This window comes from Chionomys nivalis, chromosome 24 (genome assembly GCF_950005125.1).
Source record: "Chionomys nivalis chromosome 24, mChiNiv1.1, whole genome shotgun sequence".
NCBI lineage: Eukaryota > Metazoa > Chordata > Mammalia > Rodentia > Cricetidae > Chionomys > Chionomys nivalis.
The window spans coordinates 5,514,954-5,536,238 of NC_080109.1; the positions used below are offsets into that span (position 1 = coordinate 5,514,954).

Genomic DNA, 21,285 nt, shown 5'->3' on the forward strand with positions numbered 1-21,285 from the left:
TAACGTGAGCAGAGAATCCAGTGAAATAAGACCTACTCCAAGCTAATTTCCATGCCAGCTAATCAAAATAAATATCTTTTAGAAAATAAGGCTGATTAATCATGAATCAATTCTAAAGTGAAGGTAACTCTTCTCGGTGCTAATTAAGGGGAAATTTCACCTTATGAAAACCACACAGGGCCTCTTGGAGTGGGATGTGTAGGTTTTAATGTACCATAAACTTCAAGAATATAATATAGATTATTATTGCAATTATACATAAAATAATGAATTGAAATAATAATTATATAAAATCTGTGGAATAACAAGCATCTGCCTCTATATGTAAGTGAACATACTACAATAATGATGAATATTCTTGATCTATCAATCTCTACACTGCTGGATAGAGATTTATTATTATTGCCCCTTGTAGTTGACATTATTGTTGCTTATTCCATGTAAGTTTGACAGAGAACAGCAACAACAACCAAAAAGAACTATGCAATTTTTGTAACCATTTCAAATCAATAACTAAATTGCCCACTTCTGTGTGGGCCATGAAAAGGGAAGACAGTTATTGAGTTTCATTTCATCAAAGTGTCATATTTTTCTGAGCTCACTAGTACACCCAAAATTTTGGAAGGAACAAAGCTTAAGCCATGCAAGATCCCATGTTTAGACACAAAAATAAAAAGAGCAATTCAAATGGAAAATTACAAACCCATGAAAGGGTAAGATCCCAACGTAGAAACTCAGGAGAGAGAGAGTCCTGATAAGCTAAGCCATGCCAACAAATCCTAACGCTGTTTTGTTCTGTTTGTTTCTAGTGGGAGAGATGTATGAGGATATTGGAAAAGGGCATTAATGTGGAGAAGAGACTCAGTCCAAGCAGAGACCTGAGCAAACAAAAATATGGCAGGCAAGAAAGAGCCCAGGGGAGGCATTTAGCTCACTGCTGAGAGATCAAGTAGAATTCCCTAAGCCACCACTGCAGTGGTGAGAAGAGTGTGTGGGGTCAGGACCTGAGAGGGTCTTGTACCATATTTAAGATTCTGCATTTTTCTACTGGACTTTGGAAGCTCATCCCAGTGCTCCACTGCGGGTCTCTTCCTCTGCTTCCACCAGTTGCTGGATAAAGGTTGTATGGTGACATTTAAAATACTCATCAATCTGACTACAGGGCAAGGCCAGTTCAGGCACCCTCTCCACTATTGCTTAGGGTCTTAGCTGGGGTCATCCTTGTGAATTCCTGGGAATTTCTCTAGTGCCAGGTATTTTGCTAGCCCCATAATGGCTCCCTCAGTCAAGATATCTGAGTGAAAATACGAGCAAAATAAAGAGATTCAGACCACGATGAGTTCACCCACTGAAACAGTTTACCTGAGCTAATGGGAGCTCAACAATTCTGGCCTGACAAGGAAGGAACCAGCATAGGACCTAGGCCCTCTAAATGTGGGTGACAGTTGTATGGCTGGGACAGACTTCAGGCTCACTGTCAATGGGACCAGGATTTATTTCTACTGCTTGTACAGGCATCTTGAAACACACTCTCTTTGGAGGGATAACTTACTCAGCCTAAGTATAGTAGGGACCTTCCCCAAAGCAATGGGATAGACTTGGTTGACTCCCTATGGGAAGCCTTACCCTCTCTGAGGAATGGATGAGGATGGATGGGGATAGGTAGAGGGAACGGGGGGGGGGAGAGTGGGAACTGGGATTGGTTATGTAAAATGAAAAAAGTTATATTTTAAAAAAATACAATGAAGATACTGCACTTTTTCTGAAATACACAAGAGAGACTACTTATCAGATGAGAATCATAGAGAATCATGTGATGAGCTAAAACAAACAAACAAAAAGAAGTAGAAGTAGTAGTGAGTGGCATTAAATTGAGCTAAATTTGGCCTAAGACTGACTCCATACTTCCAGTTTCCATTTTACAAACTGTAACCTAAGTTAGTATGCAAGAAAGTGTGTGTGTGTGTGTGTGTTTTAAATGTGTGCTAGTGCACATGTGCATGTATGCATGCAGTATGAAGGACAGAGGGCAAATTTACCTGTCATTCCTCATACACTTCCACCTTGTTTTTAATGACAGGGTCTCTAATTACCTGGGAGATTGGACCAGCTGGCCAATGAACCGGAACCACCTGTCTCTGCCTTGCTGCATGGAACCACAGGCATACATCGCCACACTTGACTCTCATTAGCTGGGAGATTGAACTAGCTGGTCTATGAACAGGAATTACCTGTCTCTGCCTTGCCAGGATGGAACCTTTAATACATCGCCATAGTTGACTTTTTTTTTATGTGTGTTCCCATGCTGGAACTCAGATTCTCATGCTTTCAAGATGAGCCCTTTATTGATGAAGCCTCTGCTTCAAGAATATATTCTTATGAATATCTGAGTCTCAGTTAATTTCTGCCTGCCTTCCAGATCAGGTCAATCACACAAGGCTAATCCCTCCCCATATCATGTCTAGAGAAAGCTTTTTTTTCTTATGGCAGAAGAATTTCTGTGCTTCACGTCCTGTATCGCCTATACAGCTATACATATCAATATATGGTTCAGGCAAGCTCTCTGATTCCCTCTTAGTTCACAGTGCTACCTGAGTCATAATCATGTTCTGTTCCAGCTCTACTAAATTTCTCCCATTTTTTAATTTAACTACAATGATTAGTCAAAACTGTTAGGAGGCCCTGGATTTCACAGTGTTTGTCAAAAACCTGTGAGCTGGGTGGTTATGAAGGTTATGTGTGAGTTGGAAGACTGAGGATGTGTGGTAGCATACTGAATTAGCACACCCTGGAAGCATCCCTGTGGAGGTGGTCTATTGTCATTGTATTCTTCGGTGATGGCAGGACAGAGGGCAGAGAGGAAAAGAACTTTGACAAATTCCAACTCCCGATGGTTAAAGAGTGGCTGCCATGGTGGAAGACCAGAAAATCAAAACTCAGAAGAGCAAAATGACAAAGGAAACCGGTGTAAGAGACTAGAGATTTAGTTTTCTTCTTTTGTCAGAGTAAAATTGGCCAATTATGTAAGTCAGTGATATACAACATGATTTGGCATTCATATATTTTATCACAATTATCAAGTCCTATCATCCAGCCACTGTTCTGTTGGTCATTTGTAATACGTTATGAACAGTTAAGATCTACTCTTTTAGTGAGCTTCCCATGTTCAATAAAACATTGCAAACCTGACTCACTATTTTTTAAAAAAACAAAAATTACATCCCCTTTCTGGCTTACAGTTTGCTCTTGGCCAAGCAATAAGAAATGAACAGTCAAGATTCTTCCATGCCTCTGAGAAATCAGTTAGCATGAGCCTAAAAAGAGTTCTAGCATTCAGACTCTTCTACGTACTGGATGATGTGAGCAGGAATGAAGAAGTGGGTTGAGTGAATGGTGAACTCAGGTCTGAGCATACTGATTTACTTGGGACACTAGGGTATTAGGAGATACATAGGATATAACTGAAATGAAAAAAATTCCTGAGATGTGAAAATATCTCAACAGAGTCAAATGTCTGAGAAACATTCAGATGAAGACTGGGAAAAGAAAGCATGGGTGAAGGAGAGATAATTGGTAGAAAGAAGGCTCTGAAATGGTAGGGAGCAAATCTGGGGCAGAAGGCTCGCTGAGGGTAGGATGTGCCTTCGTCTCCACTCGAGTGCTTAGATTTTATGTCATCGTGTCAATGACAACCACAAGTTAAGGACAATTCATAAATAAAAGTCGAGGATAACAAAAAAAAGATGAGCAAAATAGTTGTACACATAGTCACGACTGTTTCTTCCGAAGCCTAGGACTCTCCCCAGTTTCTTCCTTATAGCCATAGAACAATAAAAAGGAGTTTGTAGTAGTGGCATTGAATGGAAACATATACAGACTTAGCACATGTGAAACATAAATAGATTTATCATGTGTGCACTCATGCAAACATTGTCTTGAGGAAAATAGCACATTAAGGGTATGGAAGCCATAATCCAGACTTAGAAAAATACAATTCAACCCCCTTTGTGGTGTGATCGGTTGTACATTAAGCAGCTGCATGATAAAAATTGGTTCCAAACATTTTTCCTGTTCCCTTTGATACACCATATTATACAAAATGTGTGAATTTAATAGCTATTATTCTTTCATATTTTACTTTTTCATACTTCAAAGTAGTTTAGGTGTTGAAATAATGTTGCGTTGTTTGCATGTATTTGACTTAGTGATTATCATTTTGATAACATAAATACTACTTAAGAATTATATGTAAGTGGATGTATTTGTTGAAACAAGCAATAAGACAATCCGACAAGATTTAAATTTAAATGTCCCTCATGTAAAGCTTGATCCAACTTGTGGCACCGCTGGAAGAAGGAGGTACCCTTAACGCATAAGATCTAATGGAAATGCGTCAGTTGGTTTAGGTGTGTGTCCTTAAAGCAGGATTCCCGTGAGCAGTTTTGCTCCGCCCCAAGCCCCACATAGCATGCTGCCTCACCCCAGGCCCTAGAACAATGGAAGCATACCACATACTGACATCTCTGAAACTGTGAACCAAAACAATCTCTTTCTTCCTTTTAATTTTTCTATTTCTGTTATTCATCAAACAGCTAGCACAATGTCTGTTCAAAAATACTATGTGCAAGTATGCCTGATCCAGTAAGCCTATCCCAGGAACAGGAGAAAGAAGAAAGAAAATTAAAATGGAACAAAATAAAACATCTTAAAAGATAAGCTTTTAAGAAATTTCAAGAGTTTTTTTTTTCTTCATTAATTTCCAAATGATGTGAGACATCAGTGAGGGATGGTAGGATATGGCATCAAACATGCTTACTTTGCTTTTTAAAGTTGCTATTTAAATATTTTTCAGCTGAGAAATGGGAGTAGGAGCATATGGAAGCCCCAGTAGCCCAGGGTAGACAATAGGGTAACGAGCAAGCACCTGGCAACTGAAAATGAGTTATAACCCAGTCGCAGCTGGAGAAACATTGCAGGGAGAAAAGCAAAGTCACTTTGGTCATTACTGCCGTCCTCACAATTCTTCAGGAATGGTGAGGCAGCATGCCCCCACCCTTTCTGTCCCCTGCTGTCAGCCTCCATGTGGACAGTTCCCAGTACCATAGGCACTCAGGACTGGCAGAGATCTTACATATTGTTCTGTCTTACAGAACAATGAAAGGCATAGCCCGAGAAGCTGAAATCATCCAACAGTGTCTATTGATCTGAGTCAAAATCAGTAAAGAAGCTAGACATTCTGGTATCACGTAAAAATGCTTAACTACAATGTGGTGTTCTTTCTGTGTATAGTAAACCAAAGAATTTTATTCTCGTGCCTCAATTTCTAGAGTAACTTAGGAAAATATAAATAGAAACACTTGCCTGTAAACTGAACACTAGTGAAAACCGACCAAATCAAATACTGATTATGAGTAAGGATTAAGGTTAACTAGTAATCATTGCTATACATTTTGATGAGAGTAGGTACATAGTTGTATTCTAAGAGGCCTGTACCTCATTTTTCATAAATATCAATCCTTCTTTAAAACTTTGAAAATTTACATTAATTATCATATTTATTGTGTTTTGTTTCAGTATGAATTTGTCATACCTAGAAGCTTTAAACATGTATTGCCTCAAGTTGTGCACATCAAAAGCCTGCCCTAGATCTTTTTCTTCCTCTACATGGCTTCCTTAGGTAGAAGTTATGCCTCTGCTTATTAAGTCAGAGAGTGCTTGGGACAATCTGCTTCCTGCCTTACTATTTGAAGAAAAAAAAAAGTTGTTGCTTTGTTTTGGGGATGTGTGTGTGTGTGCACGCGCACGTCTGGGAGAGAGAGAGGTGGTGCCATAGTTTAGATAGAATCCTCCCAAAAGCGCCTATATTCAAAGGCATGAGCACCTTCCTGTGGTAGTGTTGAAAGATGACTTCCATCACATGTCCCCACCATAACTTTCTGCCTCCAGAAAGAGCCAAAAGCAATAAAGCTAACGACCACGAACAGGAGCTTTACTGAACCCATGAGCCATGGTTAAACCTTTATCCTAAGATGGTTATCTTGTCATTTACTACAGTGATAGCATACTAAGACAGGCTTTCAGCTACAGGTTATCTCTAGCTCTCAGAAGAACCCACTCTTCCATTTCTACAAATGATGATCTATCTTGTAGTCAACAGTCATACGTCAAGCCTTTTTTGATTTTTGGAATTTCTGATTCTCTTCTGCTGCATCTTTTATGCACCTCTTCTTCCTTTAGAAGATGATCCTCTGCCTTTAGGGGCTCATAGGACCCAATTAATATTCACCTCAGTAGTCCTGGATTGAATTTTTATGAATCTCAAGCATATTCTACCCACAAAGCCCCTTTACTAAAGTATTTTCAAAGATGCCAGAAATTAGTGGCCTTTGTGAAAACATGGAGCTAATAATTTAAGATAGGATGTGCAAATGCTTGAACACTCCAGATTCAAGCACACTACAGTCAAGTGATTGACTCGAGAAAATACTAAATTCTTTGGGAATTTAAACATAACATACAACTCAAACACCATGGATGAGGAGAGTAGGATATGTATGCAAAATCTGTGAATTTTTCCTGAGATCTTTAGTTATTCCATATTTCCTCCATAACCTTCAAGAATGGCTCCCAAGACTATCTGTATTCCCCTGCTATATATTTCTCTTTATGTTGTTGGGCTTGAGAGAAAACCTGCTGTTTTGCATCTCTAGAGGTTGACGATAGTGGACTCAATGCATTGCTTTCCTAAGAGCTTCTTTGCGTGTATTATCATAATTAGAGGGAATTGAGTGGAGAGCTGTTTTTCAGGCCCTCACTAATTACCACTGCTGGAACAAATTAGAATTAATCCAACTGTTTTTTACCTTGTCAAAGACAGCAATGAGGACAGCACTAATGAGTTTTCAAATGGAAGAAATTTCTATAGCTTCCATGTAGATTGATTGTAAATTATATCTAAAATACAACATACTGTAGCTTTTTACAAAAATGTCATTTTTATAACAGTAAAAATATATACATATGTGTAAGTTTATATTATTTCCTTCATTTATATATAATAAAATATAAAATGATAGATGAAGAATCAATATGCAAACACTAAAAATACCTTCTAGTTAGAGGATTTTTAATTTTATTTTAGTTAACATTTTGTATCATATATCTAACCAACTCAAAAATACAGAAAATTCATATTAATAGCAGTGTGCTATGTTTATGGTTTTGAGCATGTATTTTATTTCTTTACAAAGTGATTCTCAAGAAATATAGCTACATAATCAGCTTTGTTAATGCATGTACTATATGAGTTAGTTTAAACTTAATACATAGCCTTGTAAGACAAGAAACTTTTTAAAATGATATACATGATTTGGGATTTACTATACTCACTCAAGTTACAGAATAAATATAAATTTCTGATTGATAACTTTTTAAAGGAAACCATATTGTATATAACTATAAAAACCACCTGAAAATGATAATAAACTTGAGTTCACTTTATCACTAAAGCAAAAGATACCTTTCCATTCAAAGGAATGAAATAAAACATAGTTTATTCTGAGCTTGATATGGGTGACCATGACCACAAAACATGACTCCCCAAACAGTCATGCTTCCCAGGAAAGGGTTGCACAAAGTTTTCCATATCTACAGATGTTGCATAGAACTGCTTGTTCGTCCCGGCCACCCAGAACCAAAACAATAACACAGAAACTGTATTATTTAAATCACTGCTTGGCCCATTAGCTCTATCTTCTTATGAGATAACTCTCACATCTTAATTTAACCCATTTCTATTAATCTGTAAATCACCATGAGGTCGTGGCTTACAAGCAAAGTTTCAGCACAACTATCTCCTGTGGCAACAGCTCCGTGGCTTCCTCTGACTCTTCCTTCTTTTTCTCAGCATTCTATCCAGTTTTCCCCACCTACCTATGTTCTGCCCTATCAACAGGCTAAGGCAGTTTCTTTATTCATTAATTGCAATCACAGAAACAGAGGGGACTCCCACATCACACAGAACAAAATGAAAACAGAACAAGAAATTCATAAACCAGTAGATTCTCCAAGAGCAACAGGCAAGCAGGTAACCAGAAAGCAGGATGCCCCTACTTTAGGATTTAGCTTTTGTCTGTAGACATCATTGGCTTTCAGCTTCGGAAAGTCAGTAATCTGCTGAGTACATATTTCAAAAGCTTTACTACATGGCCAAAAAGATGCTACATCAGATACAAAGAAGGACACTGAATGATTATTGTCCGGGATAAAGACTAACACATAATTATGGCTCTGGATATACAGTTTTGCACTCTTCAGAGTTTGAAGCTTCCCTCAGTCTATCAGGATTCTAGAATCATTGACACAGAAACTCATAGTTGAGGGTTTATATCTGGAGTTGTGGCTCCATAAACCACCAGTAAGCTATTCCCTCCCTTCACTCGGGCTAAGTTTGCTGTCTATTTCTTTTAATGGCTATTAAAGGGTTCTAGTTTTAAAATCCCTGCTTTGTCTCTCTTCCCTGGTGTATTGGTAGGCGGTCCTCCTCATTGGTGGGTAGTATTCTTTCTCCCTGGAGTCTTAAAGAAGAAGGATGACTTCCTTCAGAAGAACATGATCGTCCCTCATCCAATTGCAAGCCCTGCTCAGAAACAGGGTGATGAAAACAGAGCAAAGTGCCTATTCCGCTACCAGCTGCTTGTACATAGGCAATTTCTGGGTTTTATCCATTGCACTTACTTACTGGGATAAGAAAGAAAAAGTCACAGAGTTCCTATAAGCTACTATCTGTATTTTGGCTCATCATCTATTTTTAAACAAAAATCAACCCTTAGAATATCCAACACACTAAGAGGACCAAGGCTGTCAAAATTAGAGCCTTTAAAGCAGTGTATCAGAAAGTGGAAACTATTCAAATGGATAGGTGTGATGAAGCAATGAGCCTCCAAATAGATTTGCTGAATTAAAATTAATTTATCATTGACCAAAAGAAAGTTAAAAATGAAGAAAAAAGTTTTCCTGAGGAACAATGCCAAAAGTAGGCACCTGTTTGTTAAAATAAAACAGACAGTGATGCATATGTGAAGCTAAGAAACACCTTGTGAGAATAAGTCCTCTCTTTCTGTGGGGGTCTCGGGAATCAAATTCAGGTCATCAGTCTTGATGACAAGTGTTGGCTATCTCACCAACTGAGTCATTTCACTAGCCCTGGGCAAGTATATTTATAGATTATTTATTTGTAATTGCCAGAATTTGAAGCAATCAAAGTGGCATTCATCAGATGAATTGGAGGTACATAAACACATCATATATCATTAAAAGTAGGTTCTGTACCACAAAACACATGGAAAAAATGAAAGTATATTATTTGATTGAAAGGCATATACAGAAGATACATGGTGTTCTCTAAAATGCTATGTGCTATGGAGGGAGTGAAAAAATATCAGGTGTTGTCAAAGTTTAAAAAGAGAGAGGAAGGGATATGCACAGTGGAGTATGTAAGGAGGGAAGCTGTTCTTTAGTGGAAGGTATATCTCACCATACATTTGTCGATTCCAATAGAATATTCAAAAGAAGAACAAACAAAGTCAATAATGGTTACTGGATAATGATGAACCAATGTAAGTTTATCACCATTTGTTTGTTTCTTTTCTATCTATTTGAGGCAAAGTCTGATTACATATAGCCCAGGATAACCCAAAACTCCTGAGTCTCTTGCCTCAGCCTGCAGAGTGCTGCTGTTGCAAGACTGTGCCACCCTACCCAACTATTATATGCTCATCGCTTGCAAGAATATGGGGGTATAGGCACTACCCACACTTTTATCTCAATTGTACGATAACCTGAAAATGAACCTTTTAAGAGTTTACTAAAACATTCATCTGGCAAATGAATGTCCTTCCTCCAACAATTAATTAACAAGAACGTCTCTGCAGAAATCATGCATTCTTCCTCCTCTTGGTGATACTCTTTATACAGAAGCTCTACTTCCCTTTATTGCTGAAACATGACCCTTTCTATTCTTAATTCATTTCAGCTTTCTTTTGCTTTCACAAATCATTCCACCCACTGGCCTTTTCCCCCTTCTTCTTTCACTACCAAGTCCACACATGAATCACATTGACTCTTGTCCTTTTAAATCCTGGAGACCCATTGGATACCACAATTCTTCTTAGCCTGGATTTGTTAGGAGTTCATCAACAATGACATATTTTGGAACTAAAAAATGTTTGATTATTCTGGTAAGTTGTAGTTCTTTGTAAGTACAGCTAAACAGTGCATTTTAGTTTAACAAGAATTTTAGTTGATCAAATAGTAGAATGAAAAGTTGGTATAGTGAGTTAAAAAAATCATAATTTTGAAAATTCCCAGAAATACTGATTTATTGTTCCTGAATCTTAGAGTGACAACATAAAAAGAATTTGAAAGCACTGAAAAACATGCTTCCTTTTTCATTGTATGTTATAATTATCATTCTAAAACTTATTTAAATTTTATTTCATTTAAAACTAAAGTGTGCTCGAATGTCTAACTCTCTCCTTATATGACATCTTCCTGAAGATAGCCTCAGCTCAGCGGATACCCAGACTGTTGATCTGAAATACTGAGGTCTCACTGTGGGCCCAACTCTTGGTCACTACGCCCATATTCCCTCAGCATCACTTGGACAGCTATAATGCACCTATGGATTTGTGCAACTCTCAAAGAACTTGGATTTTCTTCCAATCTATACTCTCCAAACTAGACTCACTTTTCCCCACATTTCCTGATCTCTTTTCATAGAGAAGAGCACCCAATATTTGTCACAACTTTAATGTGTGCATCACCAGGCTTGCTTGACCCTTCTCTTTGTCCACAGAGAAACAGTCTACCAGCTGCGTGAGAAAACGTCGCCTGTGTTTCCATCTGATGAGGTCATGTCAGTTATCTATTCTATTGCATACTGTAGATATTCCCTTTGCATATACCCCAACTGTTTCTGAAATGACTTCTTCATACGCAACAGGAACATGAAAATGCTTTACGGTATTATCTATAGCGGCATGGCACTAAGACAATGGTACATAGGCGACAGATCCCATTGTTACTGAACTCCTTCTTTATTTCATGAATTAAAACATGTTGCAAACAATGGCCCAATATTAGATCACTTCCGTTCTGTTTTCCCCTGAATATATTTCTCCTTTCCTTTCTTCGCTAGTGAAAACCAAAACTACCTCATTTATCTCATTTTCTTATTTCTAATAAAGCAATTCATTATTCCATTCAATAACTATTAATTTCTTGTCATGAAGTACAGAAAATGATTCTATCTGTTAAAAATATTCACAAACAAGAGAGACAAAACCATTTATCTAATGTCTGACATAGGCTAGTGGGATGAGACAGGAGAAAAATAAGCAAATGAATAACTCAGTATGGTAATTACATTATGTAAGTGATATGAAGCATACAAAGCAGCATATTCTGTCACAGTGACCAGAAAGACTAGCTCACAGTGTAGAAAAGGCCACTCTGAACTAATATCTTCATGAAAATTAATGGCCAACCTGGGAAAACATGGGTAAGAAGCATGGTAGGTAGATGCTTCGGTATGTGCCTTAGCCCAAAAGAAGCAGTTCCACCATCCCTACTAGAGAAACTTCAGGTTCCTTAGGCTTCTAGGCATCTCAGAACAGCTTGTCTGTAGGAGTGGTGGCAAAATGGTAGTTGAAAATGTAGTAGAGACTATAGTAGTAGCTGGAATTCACCCTGAATGTGGAAGAAGAAGTCAAATGAAGGTTTAGTCCACATAAAATTTATGTCTAGTTTTGTTTCCACATCATCACATTGATAAACAACTCATTGAGTAAACTTATGAGTATAAGAAAAGAACTAGAAGTCTAGCTAGGACCATACAGTAATAATTAGAAGTTCACTTGAAGTTTGAAAATGTCAGTGAGGATACAGAAAGAAAAGAGGAGCTGAAATAACTTCCTAAGAGTTGATGAGAAAGTGAGTGAATGGAAGGAATCAAGGGCAAGATCCAGTTTTGAGTTTGGAACACCCAGAGAAATGACATTTGAGGGACACTTTAAGGTTGGCTCATCAAAATTTGTGTTCTAGTCGTATTAAAAATGATGCATGCATATTAGACCTTGCCCTAGAATATCAAGTAGGCAGCAAGAGTGTAAGTTTGGAAATCAGGATAGAAGTAATCATTTGAGAGCTACTGGCCTATAAATCAGTGTGATGGCTAAGATTACAGATTGCAAAGCATAGGAGATGGAAGAGCAGCACGGAACTCCTGAGTCCAGGGCTCCCTGTCACTCATCAGAGCCAGCCAGGGCATGGAGAAGCAATGGTAGTTCTTCAAGATGCACATTAGTCCGGGTCCTCCTGAATTTCAGACCCACTTCAATCACATTTTATCTGAAATTAGGCAGATCTTACTCTGAACCTGGAAGTCTTGCTTAATAACACTCTGTCTCTCAGAACATCCATTCAATTCATGCCAAGTCAGACCAATTCTATTTAAATATATATTCTCTCTGGATCTTTGTCCCTCTGTTTTCCTGTCCTTTTTGTCTTTCTGTGTCTCTGACTCTGCCTCCCCCCCATATATACTTCACACTATAGCATTGAGTGAAGAGTAGCTCAAGCCTCTTGGATTAAATGCATCCTAGCGCTGTTATTTATGAATGTCTTTGTCTGTAAATGTTTTTTTACTGTTCCCTTCTTAACCTTTCTTAAAAGACTTGAATATAAATGATTTGGTGGCTGACTCCCTTAATGTTCAAATAATTCAACAAAAATGAATGAGTGAATAAATATGCAATTTTACAATCCTTCATGGGACTTCTCCAGTATAACACAGATTGCTCAAAATATTTAAAATAATATTTAATTATAACAAAGGAACTAAAAAGGAGAACAGATTGCTTATTTGTTTTAGTTTCAAATTCACTGAAAATGATTGAACATGGAGTTTCTAATAAGAAATACACATATAAAAATTGAAATTCAAAGTATTTACTGAGAACATCAGACTCTGAAGGCAAGACCTGTCACAACCACAACAAGTAAGGAAGAGTCAAAAGGAAGTCAAAAGAGGAAAGTCGTTAAACAACACAATAGCATCAATCTCTAGCAGACTGTATATTGGTCTAATTGATTTAAATAACCTGCTTTATTTAGTAAATTATTAAAATCCTAGAGATAACTTATAATGACCTCATATGATAATGTAATGTAATAATAACATAAAGCATTTAAAAAGCCAATATTATCCTGAAACTAGGTTTTGTAGTACTATAATCTATACAGAAACTAGAGTCGGACGTTGGTGGCACACACCTTTAATCCCAGCACTCAGGAGGCAGAGGCAGGCGGATCTCTGTGAGTTTGAGGCCAGCCTGGTCTACAATAGCTAGTTCCAGGACAGGAACCAAAAACTACAGAGAAACCCTGTCTCGAAAATCCAAAAGAAAGAAAAAAAAAAGAACCTAGAAACTAGAAAGCAATATTATCCTGAAACTAAAATCTATATCTATAGTAGCATAAAATATGTAAATGCTATCAGAGTGTTTCTAACCTTTTAATAAATTTGTGACATGGGGAAATATAATTGCAAACACATTTGATATGTTAGAAATATCATACATGTGTAAAACTAAGGAAAATTATATATTCTTTCTCATGATTTTTAAACTTTGAAGAAAAGTAAATAAAATATCTAGATATATTGTTCCCCCAGCTTTTCATATTTACTATGCAACTAAATATATAACTCAATATTTCTTAAGCCCAGGTAGAAATATTCTCAAATATGGTGTCTTAGTTTGGGCTTCTATTGCTAGGAGAAGACACAATGACCAAGGTAACTCTTATAAAAGAACACATTTAATTGGGGCTAGCTTACAGTTCAGAGGTTTAATCCATTATCATCATGGCGACTGGCACACTGGCAGACATGATGCTGGAGAAGGAGCTCAGATTTCTATATTTCGATTTGTACCCAACAGGAAGTTAACTGGGTACCACACTAAGCATAGCTTGAGGAAACACCTACATGACACACTTCCTCCCACAAGGGCCATACCTACTCCAAAAAAGCCACAGCTCCTAATAGTGCCACTCACTGTGGTGACCACTTTCTTCCAAACCAAAAATATGGCAGATTATATATAGTTTTATATACTTATGTTTTGGATCTGAAAGTATGATATATTATATACAGTTTTATGCACTTATGTTTGAGCCTGAAAGGCTCATTCAATAGTATATCCCACATGCCTAGAGACAGGACATCTCGGGTTCACTCTTTGACTTGAGAGTCAGAATGTTTTAGTTGGCACTGCTTTAATTCATGGTCCCAACCTTCCTGTACAATTCCAAATGTCATATCATCATCACAAGGATCCAAAGAAGAAATGAGAACACCCCATCTATGACTCTGACTTCCAGGGAAACATGCACAGGAGCAAGTCCTTGCTTGTGCAACTTAAATAGCAAGGGAACAAAAAGACTGACACATAAATCTAGCATTAGAAAATTCAACATAGATTAGTCGAATGGATTATACCCATCATATTTGACTGCTTAGGAAGGGCAACAATATCATCCTAAGAAACCAGAGTGAAGGAAAATGAACACTGCAAATACCAAAAACCCTTCATAGTATGAACATCCTACAAGGAAACAATACCCATAAACCAAAATGCAGACAATTTATAGATTGTGACATTCTGACAAAGGCATAAATACTAGGAGGATAATTTCATTCTGTCATGTTGAAGTATTTGTAAGTGTTCTCCAATGCATGTGCCTCTTTATGATGAACTTTACTCTTACAAAGTACAGCCTATTAACTCTGGTAATACTCCATCACACAAAACCAATTTTGTCTGATATTAAAATGTTTACTTTGTCCCAATGCAGATAGAGCTAGAAGTCATTATGTTCACTGAAATAAACCAGGTACTAAAATATCAGTATTCTGTGTCTTGCTCACACGTGAAATGCAAAACAGTTGAAAGCAGAATGGTGGTGAGCAGACGCTGGAAGGAGAAGGGCCGGCGATGATCAATGGGTGCTGGGTTACAGTTGGGTGGAGCAAAGCCTGCTGTGTTACTGTATAGTGAGTAACTCAGGAGAGCAATAATGTTCTATACATTTCAAAAAGCTACAAGATAGGACTTTGTTTTCCACCAAAAGCATGATAAATTTTGAGGAGATGGATATGATTACAAATAAATTATTCTCTTTTAGCTTGAGCCAGTGTGCCCCTGTCTTCTGACTTGCACAGTTGATTTCTCCTTGTTCTCCTGTAGGAAATAATCTTGTTTTCCTCCTACATGGCTCACAATTCCCTGGTACTTTAATTTTCTGGCAGTTTATGAAGCAGGAGAGTGAGATTTCTATTGTTCTTCTTCTGAATCTTACTTTAGTGTATTAAAGACATTTCTGACAAATTTAGAAAGGGTTTGACAATAACATATTCATAGAATTTTTGTTTCTGAGTCTTTCATCTCTGTCTCAGACTTCAGTTTCTTAATAAGAGAACACTTAAGATTATGATGCACATTATTCGGGATTTTTTTCTATTTCCTTTCTTCAGAATTTCAGTTTGAACATTTTCAACATCTCAGTCTTTAAGCTCCTGAATCTTTCCTCTGGCAGATAAAGTCTATCTGATGCTTTCTTGTTATTTTCATTCATATATTGTTGCTGATTTGTGCTTTCAAATTTTCCACTTTATTCTTTTTTTCTCCTTGTAAACTAATGAGACTCTTCCTGTGTTTCAGATATCAACATATTTTTCTTTAAACTATTAAAATATTTATGACAGCTACTTAATACTCTTGTCAACTCTACACACATTTCTGCCAACTGTGTTTCCCTTCTAGCTACCCATTACATTTGTGGATACTTTAGAGACCTATAATGTTGTATATAACATTATAGGGATGTCAGATTTGTAGGTATTACCATGCTGAAAAAGGTTTTATTCTTTTCTCAAAGAATATTGAGTTTTGTTCTGCCAGTGAATAAATGTATAAATGAGTTTCACTGATGTTTATATCAAACTGTAAAAACAATTCTCATGTGTCTTATCCACTGCACAGACAGACAAATCATGTTGAGAGAATAATTGTACTGGAGTTCATAAAAATGTAAAGTAGATGAAATCCTTGTATAGTAAACTACTTCTGTCTGATATTTCTATGCAAATTATTTTTACATCATCTAATTAAGGTACATCTATTAATTTATTTACATAATCTAATTTACATCATTTTAAATTATGTATTATAAATAAATGTTTTAGGCCTTTTAAATTAATGAAATTATATGCTAAAGCCTATTTTTACTTATTACTACAGTATCAGTGAATTGTGATTTTACTTGTTAAATATGTATTTAAGTTTGGGCAGGGGACACAGTTCAACAGTTAGAAAGCTTACCTGGCATATGTTCAATTAAGTCTAGAATTACCTTACCTCTGGCTGAGGAAAGACTTTTCTTTCTGTGTGATCTTTTTGGTTCTCATTTGACTGCTTGAAATGTCCTTTCCAAGATCTCTCCTCTCTGATGAGCCATAAACACAGCACTTCATGTCATTGTTGGCTGAAAACATAAGTGTTTAGCAGAGAATTAACTGGCTGTTGATTTTCTCTTCCGTCAGCCCTCGTGTAGCCTTCCCCAGGTCACGTGCATTTTTATATTTGACCAAAGCTGCAGGTAAACAGTTTTACAGACATCTGTTCTCTTTTTTCCAAGAACTAACACATCTTTAGACGTTGCCCCATAATTTTGGTCTTTGTTTCCTGCTCCTGAATCTTCTGCTGCTAGAGATCCACGCCTCTTGTCTACGTGAAGGGTGGAAGGACCACCAAGAAGCTATGCTCCACATTTTCCGCGTTTGGGGGATTACAGTCATCTCTTCAGTTTTCCCACACTTAAAAGACGTTTCATAAATTTTTGCAAGTTTTACAATTGTTTACTGAGAACACGCAGGACAATATCTTTGCTTGGTGATAGCCAATCCAACCCTCCCGATGAACTTACAAATAACCCAGACTCTTCACTTCTCATGTTGCAATTTGTCCCAGCCCTGTCACCCCAATGAGAAGAGGGAGAATTCTGATCTTTATTGTACTTTTGTTTGTTTGCTTTTTGAAACATGGTTTCTGTCTGTAGCCCTGGCTGACCCGGAACTCACTCTGTAATCCAGGCTGGCCTCAAACTCACAGAGATCCACCTGCCTCTGCCTCCTGAGTACTGTGATTGAAGGCGTGCGCCACCACCACCCAGTTCTCCATGGCGCTTCATTCACTGAACTCAAACTTACTTTTTTAAAATAAATAAATGAATAAATTTAAGCAAAAGAATTTACAGAGCCTACACTTAAGATTATCTGGGGGAATATCATCTTAGAAAAAAAGTTAATGTAACGAATTCCCAGTGTGTTCCTTCCCTTGTGTTCCTATGTATCTTTTCTAAGCCCTGCAGCTCAGTCAGGTCTGAGACATCCTGTCAATGAAGGCAATAATTTAAAACCACTGCTCCCATTAAGTGGGAGCTAAAAATTGGGCACAACACTAATTCCTGTGACTGTTGTGGCTGCAAGATGCCCAGTGTTTGCGTCCTTTGCATTCTGATCCCCTTTGTGTTCTCGAGAGGCAAGGCTCAGCTGGCCCTCCGCAGTTGGTGCTCACCAGCAGCGAGCACAATAGAGAGATGCCCCCTTATCATTATTTGGAAAGCGTGCAATTGGCCACTGAGACAATGAAGAGAACAATGCCATTCAGGAGCTTTTCAGACACATTATGTTTATTGCAACCTCCAGTTCTAGTCAGGCCCCTTTGGTTGCATATTCATTAGCGGTTGCAATGTACAGACCCAGCAAGTCTTTGACAAGACTAAAGAAAAAATGGGAAATTGGTAGAGAAAAAGTAAGCCATTGTGAAACAGTCCCAATATCTGTTGTTTTGTGCCCTTCATATTTCTTCTTTATACCCAAAGGTCTGACACGTATTTCTTTTGCTTTTGTACCTATAATTCATCTTCCAGTGGGTGACTGGTTGGGAGAAAGAGGATTCAATTTATTTCTCCCCTGCTCACCATGTCTATATATTTATTTGGCTTCTTGTTAAAGGTTTTTAGTTATATGTTCAAAACCAACAGAAATTCTGACTTGTGAAAATAGCTTGAAGGCTATTAGAAAGGAAGCATTAAAAAGAATACCTTTAAATATTAAATGCATTGATTTGTATGGTACTATTAAGTCAAACCGTACAAATCTTAAATATAATATATTAAATTAATATTAATTGTATATTCCATAATGTTCATTAAGTAAATAATTCACAAGAACTGTAGCCAATATCTAACCATACTTATTTTTCCTTGCATGTTCCCAATATTATATCTGTGAAGCTTGCTGAGCTATTGTTTTCTCTTATCATGCTTTCTTCATGCTGTTCTCAGCTGAATTACAACACGTTTCCTTTGTTCTAACCTAGCAGACTGGCATTCTTAGTTCTAGAAAGCACAGTACATTTTTTTTCTTTAGTTGCTTTCTGTTCTCCTCGTGTTTTATGCTCATCATCCATATCTTGTCTCCTTATTACTAGAGTTTATTCCTATAGTCTGGCTAGAGATAGCAAGTTTTTTCTATGTAGCCTCATCTGAGTCTGCACTAGGCTACTAAACTTCTTATTTGCTTATTATTTAGGTGTTTTGAAAACTTTTTGAGGAAGAGTTTCTCTTTACCTTTGTGAATGCCATATACCCAGTATCTACTACATTATTTCTACATAATGGACTTTCAATAGACATTTGGTGAACAAATAAAAATTTTTACATTTTTGCTGAAGCAATGATTTCATAACTCCTTAAGAAATGCATGCCAACATATACAGAGAGAACAAAAGAGACTGGGAGAGAGAGAGAGAGAGAGAGAGAGAGAGAGAGAGAGAGAGAGAGAGAGAGAGAGAGAGAGAGAGAGAGAGAGGGAAAGAGGGGGGGAGGAGAGAGAGAGAGAGACGGGGGGGGGGGATAAACACAATTACCAGAAATTGTTTGTGGCCAGTCTTAGGTGATTCAAGTATCAACCATCTACAGACAGAAAATAACGTTTCTTATATAAGCTCCTTATATAAAACATCAAAGTATCTTCATGCAATGCAAGTACATTCTTCTATACAGTTTAAGTTATTTCTAGTTCATTTACAATTCCTAAAATATGCAAATGCAATTTAGGTCATTGTTACACCACTGTGCAATTTAAAAGAGAATCATACCCCAAAATTCTACACATATCCATAGAAAAATCAATTATTTCCAATGTTTTCCATCTATGTTTCATTAGATTCATGAAAGTGGAACCCATAGATATGGATAACTGACTATATATACTTATACACATGGAAACATACACAAAGAAAACCTTTTTGTGCCCAGTAGGTGTTCTGTACTGAGCCAAAACCTGTTAGTTTACTAATCTGTAATTTGTCTATAATATGGTCTTAATTTAATCTATATATGACCAAACTGCTGATCAAAATATGGAAAATATGTATAATTACCTATACACTAGATGCTAGATACAAATAGGCTGCTCCTCCCATGTAGTTCCTTATTTTGTTGATTCAGTTGTTCAGAAAGCTCAATAGGTTTTGTTAAACTCATTCAATGGGTGTGTTTAATGAAACTAGGAAGATACTGATCCCAGCATTCTCGGTACCACTGACATCAATGTTTAATTTATGTGAGGGAATTTCTAACATTGTTACAGATCCTATTACTACATTTCATAGCATGTGTTAATGTCATTCTTGGATTTTGCAGTAACCAAACCTTAGTATTAAATGTAGATCAGTTAAGTAATATTTTTTAACTATTGTGATTGTTTAGACCATTGGTTTTCGACCTTCTTAATGGTTTCACCCTTTAATTCAGTTTCTCAGGTTTTGTTGACCCCAAATTATAATATGATTTTGTTACTACTTCATAACTGTAATTTTGCTACTGTTAAGAGTCTTAATGCAAATATTTGATATACAGGATACCCAATGTGTGACTGTCAAAGGATCGTGACCCAGAGGTTGAGAACCACTAAGGCACATATTAGAAACTAGACTGCTCTCCTATGGTACTGTTGATCAGTGATAGAATTTTGGGGAGGTGTGGCCCAAATGGGATGATGCAATGTTACTGAGGGTATGCCTCTGAAGGGATTTTATGACTTTCAGACCTCTATTGACTAAGCAGCTGTCATGAGGTACAAAGATCTCCTCCACCAAACACTCCTGCATGAGGTTTTGTTTCACCACAGAGGTAACTCAACAGGGCTGGGAGACCACAAGATGAAAGCCTTAAATGTTTATTTCTTAAAGTTAAATTGTTCCTTATTTATCATATGATAATTTGAATATAGATTCCGTCATGTGCTTTTATATTTGTATGCTTGGTCACTAGGGATTGGCACTATTAGGAAGTGTGTCTCTGTTGGAATAGGAATGGTGAGTCTTGTTGAAGAAACTGTGGTGGGGGGTGGGCTTTCAGGTTTGAAAGGCTAAAGACAGTGTCTCTCTCTTCCTGCTGCCTTCTGTTCCAAATGTAGAACTCTTGACTCCTTCTTCAGCACCATGTCTGCCCATTTACTGCTTTGCTCTGCACCATAATAATGGACTAAACCTCTGAATCTGTAAGGCAGCACCTATGACAAAGAGATAATGTGGTCATGGTGTTTCATTACAGAAATAGAAATTTAGACTCAAACAGAAAATGGTACCGGAGACTGGGGTATTTCTGCGACTGGCATGGACACATTTCTTAGCAGAACATGGACTTGGAGAGTTTGGATTAGGAAAGCTGTTGAAAACTTTAAGTGTGGCTTAATGGGCCATAATAGCAGGAACAAGGAAGACAGTGCTGCTGAGAGCAGTCTAGATTACAATGACCTGGTCCAAGAGGTTTCAGAGTAGAGTATTAATATGTAATCTAGATACCATTCTTGTGTTATTTGGCAAAGAATTTGTCTGATTTCTGAATTGGTTCAAAAGAGTCTGCCTCAAACTAAATTGGGTTTTTGATTTGTCATTTGGCAGAGGATATTTCCAGATAGCCTAGTACTGTGAGTTGCTTGGCTGGTAGTGGCCACATTTATGTAGACTTAAAATGAAAAGGAGCAAGTTCTGCAAGTAAAAATACAAAATGTACAGAATGAGGAGGAAAACAACACCAGGAAAAGTGTAATGGAAGCAAGTACAGTGCTCAAGGAGACACAAAGTCTCAAGGAAA

The 21,285-nt window shown here is 37.3% G+C and overlaps 1 long non-coding RNA gene across 1 annotated transcript in view; it reads right to left on the reverse strand.

The window, feature by feature from the left end:
- Positions 1 to 16,594, reverse strand: part of LOC130865736 (uncharacterized) — a 200,460-nt gene extending 183,866 nt beyond the window's left edge. Inside the window, exon 1 of the long non-coding RNA XR_009056267.1 lies at positions 16,479 to 16,594. This is a non-coding gene — a long non-coding RNA (uncharacterized LOC130865736). The remainder of the gene's footprint in view (positions 1 to 16,478) is intronic.
- Between the last annotated feature and the right edge of the window lie 4,691 nt (positions 16,595 to 21,285).